This window comes from Amia ocellicauda, chromosome 2 (assembly GCF_036373705.1).
Source record: "Amia ocellicauda isolate fAmiCal2 chromosome 2, fAmiCal2.hap1, whole genome shotgun sequence".
Lineage (NCBI taxonomy): Eukaryota > Metazoa > Chordata > Actinopteri > Amiiformes > Amiidae > Amia > Amia ocellicauda.
The window spans coordinates 52055269-52083257 of NC_089851.1; the positions used below are offsets into that span (position 1 = coordinate 52055269).

Consider the following 27989-nt stretch of genomic DNA (forward strand, 5'->3'; position numbering starts at 1 on the left):
GATCACGGACCACTGTCAATCAGATGCTTGCCTTGCCGTCCATCCATCCATCTATCTATTTATCTATCTATGACTCTTGATATCTAACTCTCTTGCTTGCTATCGCTCCCCCAATGGTCAGTAGCATAGTAGCAAATCACGGACCACTGTCAATCAGGTGCTTGCCTTGCCGTCCATCCATCCATCCAACTATCTATCTATCTATCTATGACTCTCAATATCTAACTCTCTTGCTTGCTATCGCTCCCCCAATGGTCAGTAGCATTGTAGCATAACAGCAGATCACGGACCACTGTCAATCAGATGCTTGCCTTGCCGTCCATCCATCTATCTATCTATCTATCTATGACTCTTGATATCTAACTCTCTTGCTTGCTATCGCTCCCCCAATGGTCAGTAGCATAGTAGCATGACAGCAGATCACGGACCACTGTCAATCAGATGCTTGCCTTGCCGTCCATCCATCCATCCATCTATCTATGACTCTCGATATCTAACTCTCTTGCTTGCTATCGCTCCCCCAATGGTCAGTAGCATAGTTGCATAACAGCAGATCACAGACCACTGTCAATCAGATGCTTGCCTTGCCGTCCATCCATCCATCCATCTATCTTTCTATGTATCTATGTCTCTCGATATCTAACTCTCTTGCTTGCTATCGCTCCCCCAATGGTCAGTAGCATAACAGCAGATCACGGAACACTGTCAATCAGATGCTTGCCTTGCCGTCCATCCATCCATCCATCTATCTATCTATCTATCTATCTATGACTCTCGATATCTAACTCTCTTGCTTGCTATCGCTCCCCCAATGGTCAGTAGAATAGTAGCATATCAGCAGATCATGGACCACTGTCAATCAGATGCTTGCCTTGTCTTCCATCCATCCATCTATCTATCTATCTATCTATCTAGCTATCTAGATAGCTATCAATCTATGACTCTCAATATCTAACTCTCTTGCTTGCTATCGCTCCCCCAATGGTCAGTAGAATAGTAGCATAACAGCAGATCACGGACCACTGTCAATCAGATGCTTGCCTTGCCGTCCATCCATCCATCTATCTATCTATCTATCTAGCTATCTATCTAGCTATTTAGCTAGCTATCAATCTATGACTCTCAATATCTAACTCTCTTGCTTGCTATCGCTCCCCCAATGGTCACGTATGTTGCATTCAACGACAAAGAAAATCGTGTGCTGGAAATGATTTCTGGCAACTGTGAAGGAACTGCACGACTGCAGCAAGCACAACACCTCCGTCTGTGTCTGTGGCGCAATCGGTCAGCGTGTTCGGCTGTTATTCGAAAGGATGGTGGTTTGAATCCACCCAGGGACGGCCCACTTTTCCCCCCGCCCCTTGTTATTGTTTCTACTTCTGGCGGTCACCTTGCCAGACTGCGGCTACAGTAACCTTAAGCTGCTTGCTGCGGACGGCCATCTTGGAAAAATGTATTGAGCGTTTAGAAACTTCCTTTCCATTGCCTAGGCCAACATAAACCAAGGCACTGCTAGGGGTCGAACCCAGGGTTTCCTGTTTACGAGACAGGCGCTTTGACCAACTAAGCCACGGTGCCAGGACTCTCCCATTCCCCAGTGCCTACACTCAGGCGTAAGAAACAAAACAAAACAAAACAAAACAAAACAAAACAAAACAAAACAAAACAAAACAAAACAAAACAAAACAAAACAAAACAAAACAAAACAAAACAAAACAAAACAAAACAAAACAAAACAAAACAAAATCTGGATGCAGGCTGCAACAAAGGAAGCACACAGAGGTGAAAACGTAAGGTTGACGGGAGCAACAAGCTCCCTGTTGCGACTGTCCAGGGGCGGCAATGGGAATTGGACGTTAGGTAAGTAGCATAGTAGCATAACAGCAGATCACGGACCACTGTCAATCAGATGCTTGCCTTGCCGTCCATTTATCCATCCATCTATCTATCTATCTATCTATGACTCTCGATATCTAACTCTCTTGCTTGCTATCGCTCCCCCAATGGTCAGTAGCATAGTAGCATAACAGCAGATCACGGACCACTGTCAATCAGATGCTTGCCTTGCCGTCCATTTATCCATCCATCTATCTATCTATCTATCTATGACTCTCGATATCTAACTCTCTTGCTTGCTATCGCTCCCCCAATGGTCAGAAGCATAGTAGCATAACAGCAGATCACGGACCACTGTCAATCAGATGCTTGCCTTGCCGTCCATTTATCCATCCATCTATCTATCTATCTATCTGTGACTCTCAATATCTAACTCTCTTGCTTGCTATCGCTCCCCCAATGGTCAGTAGCATAGTAGCATAACAGCAGATCACGGACCACTGTCAATCAGATGCTTGCCTTTCCGTCCATCTATCTATCTATCTATCTATCTATCTATGACTCTCGATATCTAACTCTCTTGCTTGCTATCGCTCCCCCAATGGTCAGTAGCATAGTAGCATAACAGCAGATCACGGACCACTGTCAATCAGATGCTTGCCTTGCCGTCCATCCATCCATCCATCTATGACTCTCGATATCTAACTCTCTTGCTTGCTATCGCTCCCCCAATGGTCAGTAGCATAGTAGCATAACAGCAGATCACGGACCACTGTCAATCAGATGCTTGCCTCGCCGTCCATCCATCCATCCATCTATCTATCTATCTATCTATGACTCTCCATATCTAACTCTCTTGCTTGCTATCGCTCCCCCAATGGTCAGTAGCATAGTAGCATAACAGCAGATCACGGACCACTGTCAATCAGATGCTTGCCTTGCCGTCCATCCATCCATCTATCTATCTATCTATCTAGCTATCTATCTAGCTATTTAGCTAGCTATCAATCTATGACTCTCAATATCTAACTCTCTTGCTTGCTATCGCTCCCCCAATGGTCACGTATGTTGCATTCAACGACAAAGAAAATCGTGTGCTGGCAATGATTTCTGGCAACTGTGAAGGAACTGCACGACTGCAGCAAGCACAACACCTCTGTCTGTGTCTGTGGCGCAATCGGTCAGCGTGTTCGGCTGTTAACCGAAAGGATGGTGGTTTGAATCCACCCAGGGACGGCCCACTTTTCCCCCCGCCCCTTGTTATTGTTTCTACTTCTGGCGGTCACCTTGCCAGACTGCGGCTACAGTAACCTTAAGCTGCTTGCTGCGGACGGCCATCTTGGAAAAATGTATTGAGCGTTTAGAAACTTCCTTTCCATTGCCTAGGCCAACATAAACCAAGGCACTGCTAGGAGTCGAACCCAGGGTTTCCTGTTTACGAGACAGGCGCTTTGACCAACTAAGCCACGGTGCCAGGACTCTCCCATTCCCCAGTGCCTACACTCAGGCGTAAGAAACAAAACAAAACAAAACAAAACAAAACAAAACAAAACAAAACAAAACAAAACAAAACAAAACAAAACAAAACAAAACAAAACAAAACAAAACAAAACAAAACAAAACAAAACAAAACAAAACAAAATCTGGATGCAGGCTGCAACAAAGGAAGCACACAGAGGTGAAAACGTAAGGTTGACGGGAGCAACAAGCTCCCTGTTGCGACTGTCCAGGGGCGGCAATGGGAATTGGACGTTAGGTAAGTAGCATAGTAGCATAACAGCAGATCACGGACCACTGTCAATCAGATGCTTGCCTTTCCGTCCATCCATCCATCTATCTATCTATCTATCTATGACTCTCGATATCTAACTCTCTTGCTTGCTATCGCTCCCCCAATGGTCAGTAGCATAGTAGCATAACAGCAGATCACGGACCACTGTCAATCAGATGCTTGCCTTGCCGTCCATTTATCCATCCATCTATCTATCTATCTATCTATGACTCTCGATATCTAACTCTCTTGCTTGCTATCGCTCCCCCAATGGTCAGTAGCATAGTAGCATAACAGCAGATCACGGACCACTGTCAATCAGATGCTTGCCTTGCCGTCCATTTATCCATCCATCTATCTATCTATCTATCTATGACTCTCGATATCTAACTCTCTTGCTTGCTATCGCTCCCCCAATGGTCAGTAGCATAGTAGCATAACAGCAGATCACGGACCACTGTCAATCAGATGCTTGCCTTGCCGTCCATTTATCCATCCATCTATCTATCTATCTATCTATGACTCTCGATATCTAACTCTCTTGCTTGCTATCGCTCCCCCAATGGTCAGTAGCATAGTAGCATAACAGCAGATCACGGACCACTGTCAATCAGATGCTTGCCTTGCCGTCCATTTATCCATCCATCTATCTATCTATCTATCTATGACTCTCGATATCTAACTCTCTTGCTTGCTATCGCTCCCCCAATGGTCAGTAGCATAGTAGCATAACAGCAGATCACGGACCACTGTCAATCAGATGCTTGCCTTGCCGTCCATCCATCCATCTTTCTATCTATCTATCTAGCTATCTATCTAGCTATTTAGCTAGCTATCAATCTATGACTCTCAATATCTAACTCTCTTGCTTGCTATCGCTCCCCCAATGGTCACGTATGTTGCATTCAACGACAAAGAAAATCGTGTGCTGGCAATGATTTCTGGCAACTGTGAAGGAACTGCACGACTGCAGCAAGCACAACACCTCTGTCTGTGTCTGTGGCGCAATCGGTCAGCGTGTTCGGCTGTTAACCGAAAGGATGGTGGTTTGAATCCACCCAGGGACGGCCCACTTTTCCCCCCGCCCCTTGTTATTGTTTCTACTTCTGGCGGTCACCTTGCCAGACTGCGGCTACAGTAACCTTAAGCTGCTTGCTGCGGACGGCCATCTTGGAAAAATGTATTGAGCGTTTAGAAACTTCCTTTCCATTGCCTAGGCCAACATAAACCAAGGCACTGCTAGGAGTCGAACCCAGGGTTTCCTGTTTACGAGACAGGCGCTTTGACCAACTAAGCCACGGTGCCAGGACTCTCCCATTCCCCAGTGCCTACACTCAGGCGTAAGAAACAAAACAAAACAAAACAAAACAAAACAAAACAAAACAAAACAAAACAAAACAAAACAAAACAAAACAAAACAAAACAAAACAAAACAAAACAAAACAAAACAAAACAAAACAAAACAAAACAAAACAAAATCTGGATGCAGGCTGCAACAAAGGAAGCACACAGAGGTGAAAACGTAAGGTTGACGGGAGCAACAAGCTCCCTGTTGCGACTGTCCAGGGGCGGCAATGGGAATTGGACGTTAGGTAAGTAGCATAGTAGCATAACAGCAGATCACGGACCACTGTCAATCAGATGCTTGCCTTTCCGTCCATCTATCTATCTATCTATCTATCTATCTATGACTCTCGATATCTAACTCTCTTGCTTGCTATCGCTCCCCCAATGGTCAGTAGCATAGTAGCATAACAGCAGATCACGGACCACTGTCAATCAGATGCTTGCCTTGCCGTCCATCCATCCATCCATCTATGACTCTCGATATCTAACTCTCTTGCTTGCTATCGCTCCCCCAATGGTCAGTAGCATAGTAGCATAACAGCAGATCACGGACCACTGTCAATCAGATGCTTGCCTTGCCGTCCATCCATCCATCCATCTATCTATCTATCTATCTATGACTCTCCATATCTAACTCTCTTGCTTGCTATCGCTCCCCCAATGGTCAGTAGCATAGTAGCATATCAGCAGATCACGGACCACTGTCAATCAGATGCTTGCCTTGCCGTCCATCCATCCATCCATCTATGACTCTCGATATCTAACTCTCTTGCTTGCTATCGCTCCCCCAATGGTCAGTAGCATAGTAGCATAACAGCAGATCACGGACCACTGTCAATCAGATGCTTGCCTTGCCGTCCATCCATCCATCCATCTATCTATCTATCTATCTATGACTCTCCATATCTAACTCTCTTGCTTGCTATCGCTCCCCCAATGGTCAGTAGCATAGTAGCATAACAGCAGATCACGGACCACTGTCAATCAGATGCTTGCCTTGCCGTCCATCCATCCATCTATCTATCTATCTATCTAGCTATCTATCTAGCTATTTAGCTAGCTATCAATCTATGACTCTCAATATCTAACTCTCTTGCTTGCTATCGCTCCCCCAATGGTCACGTATGTTGCATTCAACGACAAAGAAAATCGTGTGCTGGCAATGATTTCTGGCAACTGTGAAGGAACTGCACGACTGCAGCAAGCACAACACCTCCGTCTGTGTCTGTGGCGCAATCGGTCAGCGTGTTCGGCTGTTAACCGAAAGGATGGTGGTTTGAATCCACCCAGGGACGGCCCACTTTTCCCCCCGCCCCTTGTTATTGTTTCTACTTCTGGCGGTCACCTTGCCAGACTGCGGCTACAGTAACCTTAAGCTGCTTGCTGCGGACGGCCATCTTGGAAAAATGTATTGAGCGTTTAGAAACTTCCTTTCCATTGCCTAGGCCAACATAAACCAAGGCACAGCTAGGAGTCGAACCCAGGGTTTCCTGTTTACGAGACAGGCGCTTTGACCAACTAAGCCACGGTGCCAGGACTCTCCCATTCCCCAGTGCCTACACTCAGGCGTAAGAAACAAAACAAAACAAAACAAAACAAAACAACAAAACAAAACAAAACAAAACAAAACAAAACAAAACAAAACAAAACAAAACAAAACAAAATCTGGATGCAGGCTGCAACAAAGGAAGCACACAGAGGTGAAAACGTAAGGTTGACGGGAGCAACAAGCTCCCTGTTGCGACTGTCCAGGGGCGGCAATGGGAATTGGACGTTAGGTAAGTAGCATAGTAGCATAACAGCAGATCACGGACCACTGTCAATCAGATGCTTGCCTTTCCGTCCATCTATCTATCTATCTATCTATCTATCTATGACTCTCGATATCTAACTCTCTTGCTTGCTATCGCTCCCCCAATGGTCAGTAGCATAGTAGCATAACAGCAGATCACGGACCACTGTCAATCAGATGCTTGCCTTGCCGTCCATCCATCCATCCATCTATGACTCTCGATATCTAACTCTCTTGCTTGCTATCGCTCCCCCAATGGTCAGTAGCATAGTAGCATAACAGCAGATCACGGACCACTGTCAATCAGATGCTTGCCTTGCCGTCCATCCATCCATCCATCTATCTATCTATCTATCTATGACTCTCCATATCTAACTCTCTTTCTTGCTATCGCTCCCCCAATGGTCAGTAGCATAGTAGCATAACAGCAGATCACGGACCACTGTCAATCAGATGCTTGCCTTGCCGTCCATCCATCCATCCATCTATGACTCTCGATATCTAACTCTCTTGCTTGCTATCGCTCCCCCAATGGTCAGTAGCATAGTAGCATAACAGCAGATCACGGACCACTGTCAATCAGATGCTTGCCTTGCCGTCCATCCATCCATCCATCTATCTATCTATCTATCTATGACTCTCCATATCTAACTCTCTTGCTTGCTATCGCTCCCCCAATGGTCAGTAGCATAGTAGCATAACAGCAGATCACGGACCACTGTCAATCAAATGCTTGCCTTGCCGTCCATCCATCCATCTATCTATCTATCTATCTATCTATCTAGCTATCTATCTAGCTATTTAGCTAGCTATCAATCTATGACTCTCAATATCTAACTCTCTTGCTTGCTATCGCTCCCCCAATGGTCACGTATGTTGCATTCAACGACAAAGAAAATCGTGTGCTGGCAATGATTTCTGGCAACTGTGAAGGAACTGCACGACTGCAGCAAGCACAACACCTCTGTCTGTGTCTGTGGCGCAATCGGTCAGCGTGTTCGGCTGTTAACCGAAAGGATGGTGGTTTGAATCCACCCAGGGACGGCCCACTTTTCCCCCCGCCCCTTGTTATTGTTTCTACTTCTGGCGGTCACCTTGCCAGACTGCGGCTACAGTAACCTTAAGCTGCTTGCTGCGGACGGCCATCTTGGAAAAATGTATTGAGCGTTTAGAAACTTCCTTTCCATTGCCTAGGCCAACATAAACCAAGGCACAGCTAGGAGTCGAACCCAGGGTTTCCTGTTTACGAGACAGGCACTTTGACCAACTAAGCCACGGTGCCAGGACTCTCCCATTCCCCAGTGCCTACACTCAGGCGTAAGAAACAAAACAAAACAAAACAAAACAAAACAAAACAAAACAAAACAAAACAAAACAAAACAAAACAAAACAAAACAAAACAAAACAAAACAAAACAAAACAAAACAAAACAAAATCTGGATGCAGGCTGCAACAAAGGAAGCACACAGAGGTGAAAACGTAAGGTTGACGGGAGCAACAAGCTCCCTGTTGCGACTGTCCAGGGGCGGCAATGGGAATTGGACGTTAGGTAAGTAGCATAGTAGCATAACAGCAGATCACGGACCACTGTCAATCAGATGCTTGCCTTTCCGTCCATCCATCCATCTATCTATCTATCTATCTATGACTCTCGATATCTAACTCTCTTGCTTGCTATCGCTCCCCCAATGGTCAGTAGCATAGTAGCATAACAGCAGATCACGGACCACTGTCAATCAGATGCTTGCCTTGCCGTCCATCCATCCATCCATCTATGACTCTCGATATCTAACTCTCTTGCTTGCTATCGCTCCCCCAATGGTCAGTAGCATAGTAGCATAACAGCAGATCACGGACCACTGTCAATCAGATGCTTGCCTTGCCGTCCATCCATCCATCCATCTATCTATCTATCTATCTATGACTCTCCATATCTAACTCTCTTGCTTGCTATCGCTCCCCCAATGGTCAGTAGCATAGTAGCATATCAGCAGATCACGGACCACTGTCAATCAGATGCTTGCCTTGCCGTCCATCCATCCATCCATCTATGACTCTCGATATCTAACTCTCTTGCTTGCTATCGCTCCCCCAATGGTCAGTAGCATAGTAGCATAACAGCAGATCACGGACCACTGTCAATCAGATGCTTGCCTTGCCGTCCATCCATCCATCCATCTATCTATCTATCTATCTATGACTCTCCATATCTAACTCTCTTGCTTGCTATCGCTCCCCCAATGGTCAGTAGCATAGTAGCATAACAGCAGATCACGGACCACTGTCAATCAGATGCTTGCCTTGCCGTCCATCCATCCATCTATCTATCTATCTATCTAGCTATCTATCTAGCTATTTAGCTAGCTATCAATCTATGACTCTCAATATCTAACTCTCTTGCTTGCTATCGCTCCCCCAATGGTCACGTATGTTGCATTCAACGACAAAGAAAATCGTGTGCTGGCAATGATTTCTGGCAACTGTGAAGGAACTGCACGACTGCAGCAAGCACAACACCTCCGTCTGTGTCTGTGGCGCAATCGGTCAGCGTGTTCGGCTGTTAACCGAAAGGATGGTGGTTTGAATCCACCCAGGGACGGCCCACTTTTCCCCCCGCCCCTTGTTATTGTTTCTACTTCTGGCGGTCACCTTGCCAGACTGCGGCTACAGTAACCTTAAGCTGCTTGCTGCGGACGGCCATCTTGGAAAAATGTATTGAGCGTTTAGAAACTTCCTTTCCATTGCCTAGGCCAACATAAACCAAGGCACAGCTAGGAGTCGAACCCAGGGTTTCCTGTTTACGAGACAGGCGCTTTGACCAACTAAGCCACGGTGCCAGGACTCTCCCATTCCCCAGTGCCTACACTCAGGCGTAAGAAACAAAACAAAACAAAACAAAACAAAAAAACAAAACAAAACAAAACAAAACAAAACAAAACAAAACAAAACAAAACAAAACAAAACAAAACAAAACAAAATCTGGATGCAGGCTGCAACAAAGGAAGCACACAGAGGTGAAAACGTAAGGTTGACGGGAGCAACAAGCTCCCTGTTGCGACTGTCCAGGGGCGGCAATGGGAATTGGACGTTAGGTAAGTAGCATAGTAGCATAACAGCAGATCACGGACCACTGTCAATCAGATGCTTGCCTTTCCGTCCATCTATCTATCTATCTATCTATCTATCTATGACTCTCGATATCTAACTCTCTTGCTTGCTATCGCTCCCCCAATGGTCAGTAGCATAGTAGCATAACAGCAGATCACGGACCACTGTCAATCAGATGCTTGCCTTGCCGTCCATCCATCCATCCATCTATGACTCTCGATATCTAACTCTCTTGCTTGCTATCGCTCCCCCAATGGTCAGTAGCATAGTAGCATAACAGCAGATCACGGACCACTGTCAATCAGATGCTTGCCTTGCCGTCCATCCATCCATCCATCTATCTATCTATCTATCTATGACTCTCCATATCTAACTCTCTTTCTTGCTATCGCTCCCCCAATGGTCAGTAGCATAGTAGCATAACAGCAGATCACGGACCACTGTCAATCAGATGCTTGCCTTGCCGTCCATCCATCCATCCATCTATGACTCTCGATATCTAACTCTCTTGCTTGCTATCGCTCCCCCAATGGTCAGTAGCATAGTAGCATAACAGCAGATCACGGACCACTGTCAATCAGATGCTTGCCTTGCCGTCCATCCATCCATCCATCTATCTATCTATCTATCTATGACTCTCCATATCTAACTCTCTTGCTTGCTATCGCTCCCCCAATGGTCAGTAGCATAGTAGCATAACAGCAGATCACGGACCACTGTCAATCAAATGCTTGCCTTGCCGTCCATCCATCCATCTATCTATCTATCTATCTATCTATCTATCTATCTAGCTATCTATCTAGCTATTTAGCTAGCTATCAATCTATGACTCTCAATATCTAACTCTCTTGCTTGCTATCGCTCCCCCAATGGTCACGTATGTTGCATTCAACGACAAAGAAAATCGTGTGCTGGCAATGATTTCTGGCAACTGTGAAGGAACTGCACGACTGCAGCAAGCACAACACCTCTGTCTGTGTCTGTGGCGCAATCGGTCAGCGTGTTCGGCTGTTAACCGAAAGGATGGTGGTTTGAATCCACCCAGGGACGGCCCACTTTTCCCCCCGCCCCTTGTTATTGTTTCTACTTCTGGCGGTCACCTTGCCAGACTGCGGCTACAGTAACCTTAAGCTGTTTGCTGCGGACGGCCATCTTGGAAAAATGTATTGAGCGTTTAGAAACTTCCTTTCCATTGCCTAGGCCAACATAAACCAAGGCACAGCTAGGAGTCGAACCCAGGGTTTCCTGTTTACGAGACAGGCACTTTGACCAACTAAGCCACGGTGCCAGGACTCTCCCATTCCCCAGTGCCTACACTCAGGCGTAAGAAACAAAACAAAACAAAACAAAACAAAACAAAACAAAACAAAACAAAACAAAACAAAACAAAACAAAACAAAACAAAACAAAACAAAACAAAACAAAACAAAACAAAACAAAACAAAACAAAACAAAACAAAATCTGGATGCAGGCTGCAACAAAGGAAGCACACAGAGGTGAAAACGTAAGGTTGACGGGAGCAACAAGCTCCCTGTTGCGACTGTCCAGGGGCGGCAATGGGAATTGGACGTTAGGTAAGTAGCATAGTAGCATAACAGCAGATCACGGACCACTGTCAATCAGATGCTTGCCTTTCCGTCCATCTATCTATCTATCTATCTATCTATCTATGACTCTCGATATCTAACTCTCTTGCTTGCTATCGCTCCCCCAATGGTCAGTAGCATAGTAGCATAACAGCAGATCACGGACCACTGTCAATCAGATGCTTGCCTTGCCGTCCATCCATCCATCCATCTATGACTCTCGATATCTAACTCTCTTGCTTGCTATCGCTCCCCCAATGGTCAGTAGCATAGTAGCATAACAGCAGATCACGGACCACTGTCAATCAGATGCTTGCCTTGCCGTCCATCCATCCATCCATCTATCTATCTATCTATCTATGACTCTCCATATCTAACTCTCTTGCTTGCTATCGCTCCCCCAATGGTCAGTAGCATAGTAGCATAACAGCAGATCACGGACCACTGTCAATCAGATGCTTGCCTTGCCGTCCATCCATCCATCCATCTATGACTCTCGATATCTAACTCTCTTGCTTGCTATCGCTCCCCCAATGGTCAGTAGCATAGTAGCATAACAGCAGATCACGGACCACTGTCAATCAGATGCTTGCCTTGCCGTCCATCCATCCATCCATCTATCTATCTATCTAACTATGACTCTCCATATCTAACTCTCTTGCTTGCTATCGCTCCCCCAATGGTCAGTAGCATAGTAGCATAACAGCAGATCACGGACCACTGTCAATCAAATGCTTGCCTTGCCGTCCATCCATCCATCTTTCTATCTATCTATCTAGCTATCTATCTAGCTATTTAGCTAGCTATCAATCTATGACTCTCAATATCTAACTCTCTTGCTTGCTATCGCTCCCCCAATGGTCACGTATGTTGCATTCAACGACAAAGAAAATCGTGTGCTGGCAATGATTTCTGGCAACTGTGAAGGAACTGCACGACTGCAGCAAGCACAACACCTCCGTCTGTGTCTGTGGCGCAATCGGTCAGCGTGTTCGGCTGTTAACCGAAAGGATGGTGGTTTGAATCCACCCAGGGACGGCCAACTTTTCCCCCCGCCCCTTGTTATTGTTTCTACTTCTGGCGGTCACCTTGCCAGACTGCGGCTACAGTAACCTTAAGCTGCTTGCTGCGGACGGCCATCTTGGAAAAATGTATTGAGCGTTTAGAAACTTCCTTTCCATTGCCTAGGCCAACATAAACCAAGGCACTGCTAGGAGTCAATCCCAGGGTTTCCTGTTTACGAGACAGGCGCTTTGACCAACTAAGCCACGGTGCCAGGACTCTCCCATTCCCCAGTGCCTACACTCAGGCGTAAGAAACAAAACAAAACAAAACAAAACAAAACAAAACAAAACAAAACAAAACAAAACAAAACAAAACGAAATCTGGATGCAGGCTGCAACAAAGGAAGCACACAGAGGTGAAAACGTAAGGTTGACGGGAGCAACAAGATCCCTGTTGCGACTGTCCAGGGGCGGCAATGGGAATTGGACGTTAGGTAAGTAGCATAGTAGCATAACAGCAGATCACGGACCACTGTCAATCAGATGCTTGCCTTTCCGTCCATCTATCTATCTATCTATCTATCTATCTATGACTCTCGATATCTAACTCTCTTGCTTGCTATCGCTCCCCCAATGGTCAGTAGCATAGTAGCATAACAGCAGATCACGGACCACTGTCAATCAGATGCTTGCCTTGCCGTCCATCCATCCATCCATCTATGACTCTCGATATCTAACTCTCTTGCTTGCTATCGCTCCCCCAATGGTCAGTAGCATAGTAGCATAACAGCAGATCACGGACCACTGTCAATCAGATGCTTGCCTTGCCGTCCATCCATCCATCCATCTATCTATCTATCTATCTATGACTCTCCATATCTAACTCTCTTGCTTGCTATCGCTCCCCCAATGGTCAGTAGCATAGTAGCATAACAGCAGATCACGGACCACTGTCAATCAGATGCTTGCCTTGCCGTCCATCCATCCATCCATCTATGACTCTCGATATCTAACTCTCTTGCTTGCTATCGCTCCCCCAATGGTCAGTAGCATAGTAGCATAACAGCAGATCACGGACCACTGTCAATCAGATGCTTGCCTTGCCGTCCATCCATCCATCCATCTATGACTCTCGATATCTAACTCTCTTGCTTGCTATCGCTCCCCCAATGGTCAGTAGCATAGTAGCATAACAGCAGATCACGGACCACTGTCAATCAGATGCTTGCCTTGCCGTCCATCCATCCATCCATCTATCTATCTATCTATCTATGACTCTCCATATCTAACTCTCTTGCTTGCTATCGCTCCCCCAATGGTCAGTAGCATAGTAGCATAACAGCAGATCACGGACCACTGTCAATCAAATGCTTGCCTTGCCGTCCATCCATCCATCTATCTATCTATCTATCTATCTATCTATCTAGCTATCTATCTAGCTATTTAGCTAGCTATCAATCTATGACTCTCAATATCTAACTCTCTTGCTTGCTATCGCTCCCCCAATGGTCACGTATGTTGCATTCAACGACAAAGAAAATCGTGTGCTGGCAATGATTTCTGGCAACTGTGAAGGAACTGCACGACTGCAGCAAGCACAACACCTCTGTCTGTGTCTGTGGCGCAATCGGTCAGCGTGTTCGGCTGTTAACCGAAAGGATGGTGGTTTGAATCCACCCAGGGACGGCCCACTTTTCCCCCCGCCCCTTGTTATTGTTTCTACTTCTGGCGGTCACCTTGCCAGACTGCGGCTACAGTAACCTTAAGCTGTTTGCTGCGGACGGCCATCTTGGAAAAATGTATTGAGCGTTTAGAAACTTCCTTTCCATTGCCTAGGCCAACATAAACCAAGGCACAGCTAGGAGTCGAACCCAGGGTTTCCTGTTTACGAGACAGGCACTTTGACCAACTAAGCCACGGTGCCAGGACTCTCCCATTCCCCAGTGCCTACACTCAGGCGTAAGAAACAAAACAAAACAAAACAAAACAAAACAAAACAAAACAAAACAAAACAAAACAAAACAAAACAAAACAAAACAAAACAAAACAAAACAAAACAAAACAAAACAAAACAAAACAAAACAAAATCTGGATGCAGGCTGCAACAAAGGAAGCACACAGAGGTGAAAACGTAAGGTTGACGGGAGCAACAAGCTCCCTGTTGCGACTGTCCAGGGGCGGCAATGGGAATTGGACGTTAGGTAAGTAGCATAGTAGCATAACAGCAGATCACGGACCACTGTCAATCAGATGCTTGCCTTTCCGTCCATCTATCTATCTATCTATCTATCTATCTATGACTCTCGATATCTAACTCTCTTGCTTGCTATCGCTCCCCCAATGGTCAGTAGCATAGTAGCATAACAGCAGATCACGGACCACTGTCAATCAGATGCTTGCCTTGCCGTCCATCCATCCATCCATCTATGACTCTCGATATCTAACTCTCTTGCTTGCTATCGCTCCCCCAATGGTCAGTAGCATAGTAGCATAACAGCAGATCACGGACCACTGTCAATCAGATGCTTGCCTTGCCGTCCATCCATCCATCCATCTATCTATCTATCTATCTATGACTCTCCATATCTAACTCTCTTGCTTGCTATCGCTCCCCCAATGGTCAGTAGCATAGTAGCATAACAGCAGATCACGGACCACTGTCAATCAGATGCTTGCCTTGCCGTCCATCCATCCATCCATCTATGACTCTCGATATCTAACTCTCTTGCTTGCTATCGCTCCCCCAATGGTCAGTAGCATAGTAGCATAACAGCAGATCACGGACCACTGTCAATCAGATGCTTGCCTTGCCGTCCATCCATCCATCCATCTATCTATCTATCTATCTATGACTCTCCATATCTAACTCTCTTGCTTGCTATCGCTCCCCCAATGGTCAGTAGCATAGTAGCATAACAGCAGATCACGGACCACTGTCAATCAAATGCTTGCCTTGCCGTCCATCCATCCATCTATCTATCTATCTAGCTATCTATCTAGCTAATTAGCTAGCTATCAATCTATGACTCTCAATATCTAACTCTCTTGCTTGCTATCGCTCCCCCAATGGTCACGTATGTTGCATTCAACGACAAAGAAAATCGTGTGCTGGCAATGATTTCTGGCAACTGTGAAGGAACTGCACGACTGCAGCAAGCACAACACCTCCGTCTGTGTCTGTGGCGCAATCGGTCAGCGTGTTCGGCTGTTAACCGAAAGGATGGTGGTTTGAATCCACCCAGGGACGGCCAACTTTTCCCCCCGCCCCTTGTTATTGTTTCTACTTCTGGCGGTCACCTTGCCAGACTGCGGCTACAGTAACCTTAAGCTGCTTGCTGCGGACGGCCATCTTGGAAAAATGTATTGAGCGTTTAGAAACTTCCTTTCCATTGCCTAGGCCAACATAAACCAAGGCACTGCTAGGAGTCAATCCCAGGGTTTCCTGTTTACGAGACAGGCGCTTTGACCAACTAAGCCACGGTGCCAGGACTCTCCCATTCCCCAGTGCCTACACTCAGGCGTAAGAAACAAAACAAAACAAAACAAAACAAAACAAAACAAAACAAAACAAAACAAAACAAAACAAAACAAAACAAAACAAAACAAAACAAAACAAAACAAAACGAAATCTGGATGCAGGCTGCAACAAAGGAAGCACACAGAGGTGAAAACGTAAGGTTGACGGGAGCAACAAGATCCCTGTTGCGACTGTCCAGGGGCGGCAATGGGAATTGGACGTTAGGTAAGTAGCATAGTAGCATAACAGCAGATCACGGACCACTGTCAATCAGATGCTTGCCTTTCCGTCCATCTATCTATCTATCTATCTATCTATCTATGACTCTCGATATCTAACTCTCTTGCTTGCTATCGCTCCCCCAATGGTCAGTAGCATAGTAGCATAACAGCAGATCACGGACCACTGTCAATCAGATGCTTGCCTTGCCGTCCATCCATCCATCCATCTATGACTCTCGATATCTAACTCTCTTGCTTGCTATCGCTCCCCCAATGGTCAGTAGCATAGTAGCATAACAGCAGATCACGGACCACTGTCAATCAGATGCTTGCCTTGCCGTCCATCCATCCATCCATCTATCTATCTATCTATCTATGACTCTCCATATCTAACTCTCTTGCTTGCTATCGCTCCCCCAATGGTCAGTAGCATAGTAGCATAACAGCAGATCACGGACCACTGTCAATCAGATGCTTGCCTTGCCGTCCATCCATCCATCCATCTATGACTCTCGATATCTAACTCTCTTGCTTGCTATCGCTCCCCCAATGGTCAGTAGCATAGTAGCATAACAGCAGATCACGGACCACTGTCAATCAGATGCTTGCCTTGCCGTCCATCCATCCATCCATCTATCTATCTATCTATCTATGACTCTCCATATCTAACTCTCTTGCTTGCTATCGCTCCCCCAATGGTCAGTAGCATAGTAGCATAACAGCAGATCACGGACCACTGTCAATCAAATGCTTGCCTTGCCGTCCATCCATCCATCTATCTATCTATCTATCTATCTAGCTATCTATCTAGCTATTTAGCTAGCTATCAATCTATGACTCTCAATATCTAACTCTCTTGCTTGCTATCGCTCCCCCAATGGTCACGTATGTTGCATTCAACGACAAAGAAAATCGTGTGCTAAAAAATGATTTCTGGCAACTGTGAAGGAACTGCACGACTGCAGCAAGCACAACACCTCTGTCTGTGTCTGTGGCGCAATCGGTCAGCGTGTTCGGCTGTTAACCGAAAGGATGGTGGTTTGAATCCACCCAGGGACGGCCCACTTTTCCCCCCGCCCCTTGTTATTGTTTCTACTTCTGGCGGTCACCTTGCCAGACTGCGGCTACAGTAACCTTAAGCTGCTTGCTGCGGACGGCCATCTTGGAAAAATGTATTGAGCGTTTAGAAACTTCCTTTCCATTGCCTAGGCCAACATAAACCAAGGCACAGCTAGGAGTCAAACCCAGGGTTTCCTGTTTACGAGACAGGCACTTTGACCAACTAAGCCACGGTGCCAGGACTCTCCCATTCCCCAGTGCCTACACTCAGGCGTAAGAAACAAAACAAAACAAAACAAAACAAAACAAAACAAAACAAAACAAAACAAAACAAAACAAAACAAAATCTGGATGCAGGCTGCAACAAAGGAAGCACACAGAGGTGAAAACGTAAGGTTGACGGGAGCAACAAGCTCCCTGTTGCGACTGTCCAGGGGCGGCAATGGGAATTGGACGTTAGGTAAGTAGCATAGTAGCATAACAGCAGATCACGGACCACTGTCAATCAGATGCTTGCCTTTCCGTCCATCTATCTATCTATCTATCTATCTATCTATGACTCTCGATATCTAACTCTCTTGCTTGCTATCGCTCCCCCAATGGTCAGTAGCATAGTAGCATAACAGCAGATCACGGACCACTGTCAATCAGATGCTTGCCTTGCCGTCCATCCATCCATCCATCTATGACTCTCGATATCTAACTCTCTTGCTTGCTATCGCTCCCCCAATGGTCAGTAGCATAGTAGCATAACAGCAGATCACGGACCACTGTCAATCAGATGCTTGCCTTGCCGTCCATCCATCCATCCATCTATCTATCTATCTATCTATGACTCTACATATCTAACTCTCTTGCTTGCTATCGCTCCCCCAATGGTCAGTAGCATAGTAGCATAACAGCAGATCACGGACCACTGTCAATCAGATGCTTGCCTTGCCGTCCATCCATCCATCTATCTATCTATCTATCTAGCTATTTAGCTAGCTATCAATCTATGACTCTCAATATCTAACTCTCTTGCTTGCTATCGCTCCCCCAATGGTCACGTATGTTGCATTCAACGACAAAGAAAATCGTGTGCTGGCAATGATTTCTGGCAACTGTGAAGGAACTGCACGACTGCAGCAAGCACAACACCTCCGTCTGTGTCTGTGGCGCAATCGGTCAGCGTGTTCGGCTGTTAACCGAAAGGATGGTGGTTTGAATCCACCCAGGGACGGCCCACTTTTCCCCCCGCCCCTTGTTATTGTTTCTACTTCTGGCGGTCACCTTGCCAGACTGCGGCTACAGTAACCTTAAGCTGCTTGCTGCGGACGGCCATCTTGGAAAAATGTATTGAGCGTTTAGAAACTTCCTTTCCATTGCCTAGGCCAACATAAACCAAGGCACTGCTAGGAGTCGAACCCAGGGTTTCCTGTTTACGAGACAGGCGCTTTGACCAACTAAGCCACAGTGCCAGGACTCTCCCAATCCCCAGTGCCTACACTCAGGCGTAAGAAACAAAACAAAACAAAACAAAACAAAACAAAACAAAACAAAACAAAACAAAACAAAACAAAACAAAACAAAACAAAACAAAACAAAACAAAACAAAACAAAGCAAAATCTGGATGCAGGCTGCAACAAAGGAAGCACACAGAGGTGAAAACGTAAGGTTGACGGGAGCAACAAGCTCCCTGTTGCGACTGTACAGGGGCGGCAATGGGAATTGGACGTTAGGTAAGTAGCATAGTAGCATAACAGCAGATCACGGACCACTGTCAATCAGATGCTTGCCTTTCCGTCCATCCATCCATCTATCTATCTATCTATGACTCTCGATATCTAACTCTCTTGCTTGCTATCGCTCCCCCAATGGTCAGTAGCATAGTAGCATAACAGCAGATCACGGACCACTGTCAATCAGATGCTTGCCTTGCCGTCCATCCATCCATCTATCTATCTATCTATCTAGCTATCTATCTAGCTATTTAGCTAGCTATCAATCTATGACTCTCAATATCTAACTCTCTTGCTTGCTATCGCTCCCCCAATGGTCACGTATGTTGCATTCAACGACAAAGAAAATCGTGTGCTGGCAATGATTTCTGGCAACTGTGAAGGAACTGCACGACTGCAGCAAGCACAACACCTCCGTCTGTGTCTGTGGCGCAATCGGTCAGCGTGTTCGGCTGTTAACCGAAAGGATGGTGGTTTGAATCCACCCAGGGACGGCCCACTTTTCCCCCCGCCCCTTGTTATTGTTTCTACTTCTGGCGGTCACCTTGCCAGACTGCGGCTACAGTAACCTTAAGCTGCTTGCTGCGGACGGCCATCTTGGAAAAATGTATTGAGCGTTTAGAAACTTCCTTTCCATTGCCTAGGCCAACATAAACCAAGGCACTGCTAGGAGTCGAACCCAGGGTTTCCTGTTTACGAGACAGGCGCTTTGACCAACTAAGCCACGGTGCCAGGACTCTCCCATTCCCCAGTGCCTACACTCAGGCGTAAGAAACAAAACAAAACAAAACAAAACAAAACAAAACAAAACAAAACAAAACAAAACAAAACAAAACAAAACAAAACAAAACAAAACAAAACAAAATCTGGATGCAGGCTGCAACAAAGGAAGCACACAGAGGTGAAAACGTAAGGTTGACGGGAGCAACAAGCTCCCTGTTGCGACTGTCCAGGGGCGGCAATGGGAATTGGACGTTAGGTAAGTAGCATAGTAGCATAACAGCAGATCACGGACCACTGTCAATCAGATGCTTGCCTTTCCGTCCATCAATCCATCTATCTATCTATCTATCTATCTATCTATGACTCTCGATATCTAACTCTCTTGCTTGCTATCGCTCCCCCAATGGTCAGTAGCATAGTAGCATAACAGCAGATCACGGACCACTGTCAATCAGATGCTTGCCTTGCCGTCCATCCATCCATCCATCTATGACTCTCGATATCTAACTCTCTTGCTTGCTATCGCTCCCCCAATGGTCAGTAGCATAGTAGCATAACAGCAGATCACGGACCACTGTCAATCAGATGCTTGCCTTGCCGTCCATCCATCCATCCATCTATCTATCTATCTATCTATGACTCTCCATATCTAACTCTCTTGCTTGCTATCGCTCCCCCAATGGTCAGTAGCATAGTAGCATAACAGCAGATCACGGACCACTGTCAATCAGATGCTTGCCTTGCCATCCATCCATCTATCTATCTATCTATCTAGCTATCTATCTAGCTATTTAGCTAGCTATCAATCTATGACTCTCAATATCTAACTCTCTTGCTTGCTATCGCTCCCCCAATGGTCACGTATGTTGCATTCAACGACAAAGAAAATCGTGTGCTGGCAATGATTTCTGGCAACTGTGAAGGAACTGCACGACTGCAGCAAGCACAACACCTCCGTCTGTGTCTGTGGCGCAATCGGTCAGCGTGTTCGGCTGTTAACCGAAAGAATGGTGGTTTGAATCCACCCAGGGACGGCCCACTTTTCCCCCCGCCCCTTGTTATTGTTTCTACTTCTGGCGGTCACCTTGCCAGACTGCGGCTACAGTAACCTTAAGCTGCTTGCTGCGGACGGCCATCTTGGAAAAATGTATTGAGCGTTTAGAAACTTCCTTTCCATTGCCTAGGCCAACATAAACCAAGGCACTGCTAGGAGTCGAACCCAGGGTTTCCTGTTTACGAGACAGGCGCTTTGACCAACTAAGCCACGGTGCCAGGACTCTCCCATTCCCCAATGCCTACACTCAGGCGTAAGAAACAAAACAAAACAAAACAAAACAAAACAAAACAAAACAAAACAAAACAAAACAAAACAAAACAAAACAAAACAAAACAAAACAAAACAAAACAAAACAAAACAAAACGAAATCTGGATGCAGGCTGCAACAAAGGAAGCACACAGAGGTGAAAACGTAAGGTTGACGGGAGCAACAAGATCCCTGTTGCGACTGTCCAGGGGCGGCAATGGGAATTGGACGTTAGGTAAGTAGCATAGTAGCATAACAGCAGATCACGGACCACTGTCAATCAGATGCTTGCCTTTCCGTCCATCTATCTATCTATCTATCTATCTATCTATGACTCTCGATATCTAACTCTCTTGCTTGCTATCGCTCCCCCAATGGTCAGTAGCATAGTAGCATAACAGCAGATCACGGACCACTGTCAATCAGATGCTTGCCTTGCCGTCCATCCATCCATCCATCTATGACTCTCGATATCTAACTCTCTTGCTTGCTATCGCTCCCCCAATGGTCAGTAGCATAGTAGCATAACAGCAGATCACGGACCACTGTCAATCAGATGCTTGCCTTGCCGTCCATCCATCCATCCATCTATCTATCTATCTATCTATGACTCTCCATATCTAACTCTCTTGCTTGCTATCGCTCCCCCAATGGTCAGTAGCATAGTAGCATAACAGCAGATCACGGACCACTGTCAATCAGATGCTTGCCTTGCCGTCCATCCATCCATCCATCTATGACTCTCGATATCTAACTCTCTTGCTTGCTATCGCTCCCCCAATGGTCAGTAGCATAGTAGCATAACAGCAGATCACGGACCACTGTCAATCAGATGCTTGCCTTGCCGTCCATCCATCCATCCATCTATCTATCTATCTATCTATGACTCTCCATATCTAACTCTCTTGCTTGCTATCGCTCCCCCAATGGTCAGTAGCATAGTAGCATAACAGCAGATCACGGACCACTGTCAATCAAATGCTTGCCTTGCCGTCCATCCATCCATCTATCTATCTATCTATCTATCTAGCTATCTATCTAGCTATTTAGCTAGCTATCAATCTATGACTCTCAATATCTAACTCTCTTGCTTGCTATCGCTCCCCCAATGGTCACGTATGTTGCATTCAACGACAAAGAAAATCGTGTGCTAAAAAATGATTTCTGGCAACTGTGAAGGAACTGCACGACTGCAGCAAGCACAACACCTCTGTCTGTGTCTGTGGCGCAATCGGTCAGCGTGTTCGGCTGTTAACCGAAAGGATGGTGGTTTGAATCCACCCAGGGACGGCCCACTTTTCCCCCCGCCCCTTGTTATTGTTTCTACTTCTGGCGGTCACCTTGCCAGACTGCGGCTACAGTAACCTTAAGCTGCTTGCTGCGGACGGCCATCTTGGAAAAATGTATTGAGCGTTTAGAAACTTCCTTTCCATTGCCTAGGCCAACATAAACCAAGGCACAGCTAGGAGTCAAACCCAGGGTTTCCTGTTTACGAGACAGGCACTTTGACCAACTAAGCCACGGTGCCAGGACTCTCCCATTCCCCAGTGCCTACACTCAGGCGTAAGAAACAAAACAAAACAAAACAAAACAAAACAAAACAAAACAAAACAAAACAAAACAAAACAAAACAAAACAAAACAAAACAAAACAAAACAAAACAAAACAAAACAAAATCTGGATGCAGGCTGCAACAAAGGAAGCACACAGAGGTGAAAACGTAAGGTTGACGGGAGCAACAAGCTCCCTGTTGCGACTGTCCAGGGGCGGCAATGGGAATTGGACGTTAGGTAAGTAGCATAGTAGCATAACAGCAGATCACGGACCACTGTCAATCAGATGCTTGCCTTTCCGTCCATCTATCTATCTATCTATCTATCTATCTATGACTCTCGATATCTAACTCTCTTGCTTGCTATCGCTCCCCCAATGGTCAGTAGCATAGTAGCATAACAGCAGATCACGGACCACTGTCAATCAGATGCTTGCCTTGCCGTCCATCCATCCATCCATCTATGACTCTCGATATCTAACTCTCTTGCTTGCTATCGCTCCCCCAATGGTCAGTAGCATAGTAGCATAACAGCAGATCACGGACCACTGTCAATCAGATGCTTGCCTTGCCGTCCATCCATCCATCCATCTATCTATCTATCTATCTATGACTCTACATATCTAACTCTCTTGCTTGCTATCGCTCCCCCAATGGTCAGTAGCATAGTAGCATAACAGCAGATCACGGACCACTGTCAATCAGATGCTTGCCTTGCCGTCCATCCATCCATCTATCTATCTATCTATCTAGCTATTTAGCTAGCTATCAATCTATGACTCTCAATATCTAACTCTCTTGCTTGCTATCGCTCCCCCAATGGTCACGTATGTTGCATTCAACGACAAAGAAAATCGTGTGCTGGCAATGATTTCTGGCAACTGTGAAGGAACTGCACGACTGCAGCAAGCACAACACCTCCGTCTGTGTCTGTGGCGCAATCGGTCAGCGTGTTCGGCTGTTAACCGAAAGGATGGTGGTTTGAATCCACCCAGGGACGGCCCACTTTTCCCCCCGCCCCTTGTTATTGTTTCTACTTCTGGCGGTCACCTTGCCAGACTGCGGCTACAGTAACCTTAAGCTGCTTGCTGCGGACGGCCATCTTGGAAAAATGTATTGAGCGTTTAGAAACTTCCTTTCCATTGCCTAGGCCAACATAAACCAAGGCACTGCTAGGAGTCGAACCCAGGGTTTCCTGTTTACGAGACAGGCGCTTTGACCAACTAAGCCACAGTGCCAGGACTCTCCCAATCCCCAGTGCCTACACTCAGGCGTAAGAAACAAAACAAAACAAAACAAAACAAAACAAAACAAAACAAAACAAAACAAAACAAAACAAAACAAAGCAAAATCTGGATGCAGGCTGCAACAAAGGAAGCACACAGAGGTGAAAACGTAAGGTTGACGGGAGCAACAAGCTCCCTGTTGCGACTGTACAGGGGCGGCAATGGGAATTGGACGTTAGGTAAGTAGCATAGTAGCATAACAGCAGATCACGGACCACTGTCAATCAGATGCTTGCCTTTCCGTCCATCCATCCATCTATCTATCTATCTATGACTCTCGATATCTAACTCTCTTGCTTGCTATCGCTCCCCCAATGGTCAGTAGCATAGTAGCATAACAGCAGATCACGGACCACTGTCAATCAGATGCTTGCCTTGCCGTCCATCCATCCATCTATCTATCTATCTATCTAGCTATCTATCTAGCTATTTAGCTAGCTATCAATCTATGACTCTCAATATCTAACTCTCTTGCTTGCTATCGCTCCCCCAATGGTCACGTATGTTGCATTCAACGACAAAGAAAATCGTGTGCTGGCAATGATTTCTGGCAACTGTGAAGGAACTGCACGACTGCAGCAAGCACAACACCTCCGTCTGTGTCTGTGGCGCAATCGGTCAGCGTGTTCGGCTGTTAACCGAAAGGATGGTGGTTTGAATCCACCCAGGGACGGCCCACTTTTCCCCCCGCCCCTTGTTATTGTTTCTACTTCTGGCGGTCACCTTGCCAGACTGCGGCTACAGTAACCTTAAGCTGCTTGCTGCGGACGGCCATCTTGGAAAAATGTATTGAGCGTTTAGAAACTTCCTTTCCATTGCCTAGGCCAACATAAACCAAGGCACTGCTAGGAGTCGAACCCAGGGTTTCCTGTTTACGAGACAGGCGCTTTGACCAACTAAGCCACGGTGCCAGGACTCTCCCATTCCCCAGTGCCTACACTCAGGCGTAAGAAACAAAACAAAACAAAACAAAACAAAACAAAACAAAACAAAACAAAACAAAACAAAACAAAACAAAACAAAACAAAACAAAACAAAACAAAACAAAACAAAATCTGGATGCAGGCTGCAACAAAGGAAGCACACAGAGGTGAAAACGTAAGGTTGACGGGAGCAACAAGCTCCCTGTTGCGACTGTCCAGGGGCGGCAATGGGAATTGGACGTTAGGTAAGTAGCATAGTAGCATAACAGCAGATCACGGACCACTGTCAATCAGATGCTTGCCTTTCCGTCCATCCATCCATCTATCTATCTATCTATCTATCTATCTATGACTCTCGATATCTAACTCTCTTGCTTGCTATCGCTCCCCCAATGGTCAGTAGCATAGTAGCATAACAGCAGATCACGGACCACTGTCAATCAGATGCTTGCCTTGCCGTCCATCCATCCATCCATCTATGACTCTCGATATCTAACTCTCTTGCTTGCTATCGCTCCCCCAATGGTCAGTAGCATAGTAGCATAACAGCAGATCACGGACCACTGTCAATCAGATGCTTGCCTTGCCGTCCATCCATCCATCCATCTATCTATCTATCTATCTATGACTCTCCATATCTAACTCTCTTGCTTGCTATCGCTCCCCCAATGGTCAGTAGCATAGTAGCATAACAGCAGATCACGGACCACTGTCAATCAGATGCTTGCCTTGCCATCCATCCATCTATCTATCTATCTATCTAGCTATCTATCTAGCTATTTAGCTAGCTATCAATCTATGACTCTCAATATCTAACTCTCTTGCTTGCTATCGCTCCCCCAATGGTCACGTATGTTGCATTCAACGACAAAGAAAATCGTGTGCTGGCAATGATTTCTGGCAACTGTGAAGGAACTGCACGACTGCAGCAAGCACAACACCTCCGTCTGTGTCTGTGGCGCAATCGGTCAGCGTGTTCGGCTGTTAACCGAAAGAATGGTGGTTTGAATCCACCCAGGGACGGCCCACTTTTCCCCCCGCCCCTTGTTATTGTTTCTACTTCTGGCGGTCACCTTGCCAGACTGCGGCTACAGTAACCTTAAGCTGCTTGCTGCGGACGGCCATCTTGGAAAAATGTATTGAGCGTTTAGAAACTTCCTTTCCATTGCCTAGGCCAACATAAACCAAGGCACTGCTAGGAGTCGAACCCAGGGTTTCCTGTTTACGAGACAGGCGCTTTGACCAACTAAGCCACGGTGCCAGGACTCTCCCATTCCCCAATGCCTACACTCAGGCGTAAGAAACAAAACAAAACAAAACAAAACAAAACAAAACAAAACAAAACAAAACAAAACAAAACAAAACAAAACAAAACAAAACAAAACAAAACAAAATCTGGATGCAGGCTGCAACAAAGGAAGCACACAGAGGTGAAAACGTAAGGTTGACGGGAGCAACAAGCTCCCTGTTGCGACTGTCCAGGGGCGGCAATGGGAATTGGACGTTAGGTAAGTAGCATAGTAGCATAACAGCAGATCACGGACCACTGTCAATCAGATGCTTGCCTTTCCGTCCATCCATCCATCTATCTATCTATCTATGACTCTCGATATCTAACTCTCTTGCTTGCTATCGCTCCCCCAATGGTCAGTAGCATAGTAGCATAACAGCAGATCACGGACCACTGTCAATCAGATGCTTGCCTTGCCGTCCATACATCCATCTATCTATGACTCTCCATATCTAACTCTCTTGCTTGCTATCGCTCCCCCAATGACAGGCATTCCCGCATGACAGGCGGGGATACTCACCACTATACTAACGAGGAGCCGGGCTTGCCACCTCCCACCTTCTCCGCCCCCACATCTTTCGCCACGCCCCTTTCCGATTCTGAATGTCTCAGGGCAAGGCGAGGGCAGCATCGCTGCCTCCCCTGCCTGCTTTATTCCACCTTGTTAGTGTCCTTCGGTCAGCTCAGGCTCCGGAAAGCAGTCCTGGACCGCGACCCGTTGCGCTAGGGCCCCGCCGGGCAGTCAGGATGGCCGAGCGGTCTAAGGCGCTGCGTTCAGGTCGCAGTCTCCCCTGGAGGTGTGGGTTCGAATCTCACTTCTGACAACAGTGTGTGCTCCTTTTTGCCCCGTTTGAAACGGGTCAAGGATGGCGCCCTCCCTGGTCCTTTCAGCACGTGAGCCAAAAAACGAACGCTTCAGTGACTGCGAAGCGGGGCCAAGCGGGCTCGTCCGGGAGTTGAAGCCAGGGCCTCTCGCACCCGAAGCGAGAATCATACCCTAGACCAACGAGCCAAGTTAACGGACGGTGTCGCAGTTTCTGCTGGGCAAGCACGTAACTGCTTGGGGCAGACCAGGAGACCTACGCTCACTGACTGATAGCATGGACTGTAGCGCTGACGTGTCTTTCCAGAACGGTAACCCCATCCCCAGTGAGACAGCACTGAGAGCATGGTTCAGCAGGCCCGCAAACAACTGAAAAGAATGCCTCTCCTTGGGTGCAGCTCAGGTGTACACGTTCAGCAAAGGTCTCCATAATAAGCCGGCAAACCACATTTCGTCCTCCTCCTCCTCAACAACACACTACATGTCCTCCTCCTCCTCAACAACAACAACAACAACAACAACAAACTTGTAAAATACACATTTTCTTTAAAGAAAACAAAACACACAGGTGACAGTCTGATTTCCCATCAGCTATACAGGCAACAGTATCTGAGGTCAATAGCCCTCCTTTGTGCAGAGGAGCCCAGAAGCCAGCCTTCAAGAGCAAATGAACAAACACTTCAGTGACTGCAAAGCAGGGCCATGTGGGCTCGTCCTGGAGTTGAACCCAGGGCCTCTCACACCCTCAGCAAGAATCATACCCCTAGACGAACGAGCCAAGCTAATAGGCAGTATTGCATGTTCTCCTGGGAAGCACGTAACTGCTTGAGGCAGACTCTCACCTGATCACCACATGTGGTTACACTTTAAGAAGGGGTGAGTTTAAGGTCATCGGTAACATCACAAAGGTTGGCAGCATTTTACATGAATATGTAAAGTAAAAAACACACACTACATGTAAATAAGCCATACTACTTGTTTAGTGTATGTAAGCTCGTTCTGTAATCATACATCATCCATACTAGTATTTAATAATTTAATTAACTATACACAAACTACTTGGTCAATTCACTCTTGTTACCGTGTAATTACAGTGCAAGTAAATTGTAATAATTGTAGCATT

General features: G+C 46.3%; 14 non-coding genes across 14 annotated transcripts; all 14 read right to left on the reverse strand.

Annotated features, from left to right (window-relative positions):
* Positions 1 to 1504: 1504 nt before the first annotated feature.
* On the reverse strand, positions 1505 to 1578 carry trnat-cgu (transfer RNA threonine (anticodon CGU)). The gene has a single exon. It is a non-coding gene; the product is annotated as a tRNA-Thr (tRNA).
* A 1658-nt stretch (positions 1579 to 3236) lies between these two features.
* On the reverse strand, positions 3237 to 3310 carry trnat-cgu (transfer RNA threonine (anticodon CGU)). The gene has a single exon. It is a non-coding gene; the product is annotated as a tRNA-Thr (tRNA).
* Positions 3311 to 4838: 1528 nt separating this feature from the next.
* On the reverse strand, positions 4839 to 4912 carry trnat-cgu (transfer RNA threonine (anticodon CGU)). The gene has a single exon. It is a non-coding gene; the product is annotated as a tRNA-Thr (tRNA).
* Positions 4913 to 6413: 1501 nt separating this feature from the next.
* Positions 6414 to 6487, reverse strand: trnat-cgu (transfer RNA threonine (anticodon CGU)). The gene has a single exon. It is a non-coding gene; the product is annotated as a tRNA-Thr (tRNA).
* A 1467-nt stretch (positions 6488 to 7954) lies between these two features.
* trnat-cgu (transfer RNA threonine (anticodon CGU)) lies at positions 7955 to 8028 on the reverse strand. Its single transcript has one exon. It is a non-coding gene; the product is annotated as a tRNA-Thr (tRNA).
* A 1481-nt stretch (positions 8029 to 9509) lies between these two features.
* On the reverse strand, positions 9510 to 9583 carry trnat-cgu (transfer RNA threonine (anticodon CGU)). Its single transcript has one exon. It is a non-coding gene; the product is annotated as a tRNA-Thr (tRNA).
* A 1485-nt stretch (positions 9584 to 11068) lies between these two features.
* On the reverse strand, positions 11069 to 11142 carry trnat-cgu (transfer RNA threonine (anticodon CGU)). The gene has a single exon. It is a non-coding gene; the product is annotated as a tRNA-Thr (tRNA).
* A 3153-nt stretch (positions 11143 to 14295) lies between these two features.
* Positions 14296 to 14369, reverse strand: trnat-cgu (transfer RNA threonine (anticodon CGU)). The gene has a single exon. It is a non-coding gene; the product is annotated as a tRNA-Thr (tRNA).
* Positions 14370 to 18628: 4259 nt separating this feature from the next.
* On the reverse strand, positions 18629 to 18702 carry trnat-cgu (transfer RNA threonine (anticodon CGU)). Its single transcript has one exon. It is a non-coding gene; the product is annotated as a tRNA-Thr (tRNA).
* Positions 18703 to 19622: 920 nt separating this feature from the next.
* trnat-cgu (transfer RNA threonine (anticodon CGU)) lies at positions 19623 to 19696 on the reverse strand. The gene has a single exon. It is a non-coding gene; the product is annotated as a tRNA-Thr (tRNA).
* Positions 19697 to 20885: 1189 nt separating this feature from the next.
* Positions 20886 to 20959, reverse strand: trnat-cgu (transfer RNA threonine (anticodon CGU)). The gene has a single exon. It is a non-coding gene; the product is annotated as a tRNA-Thr (tRNA).
* A 2748-nt stretch (positions 20960 to 23707) lies between these two features.
* Positions 23708 to 23781, reverse strand: trnat-cgu (transfer RNA threonine (anticodon CGU)). Its single transcript has one exon. It is a non-coding gene; the product is annotated as a tRNA-Thr (tRNA).
* Positions 23782 to 24666: 885 nt separating this feature from the next.
* Positions 24667 to 24740, reverse strand: trnat-cgu (transfer RNA threonine (anticodon CGU)). Its single transcript has one exon. It is a non-coding gene; the product is annotated as a tRNA-Thr (tRNA).
* A 1199-nt stretch (positions 24741 to 25939) lies between these two features.
* Positions 25940 to 26013, reverse strand: trnat-cgu (transfer RNA threonine (anticodon CGU)). Its single transcript has one exon. It is a non-coding gene; the product is annotated as a tRNA-Thr (tRNA).
* Between the last annotated feature and the right edge of the window lie 1976 nt (positions 26014 to 27989).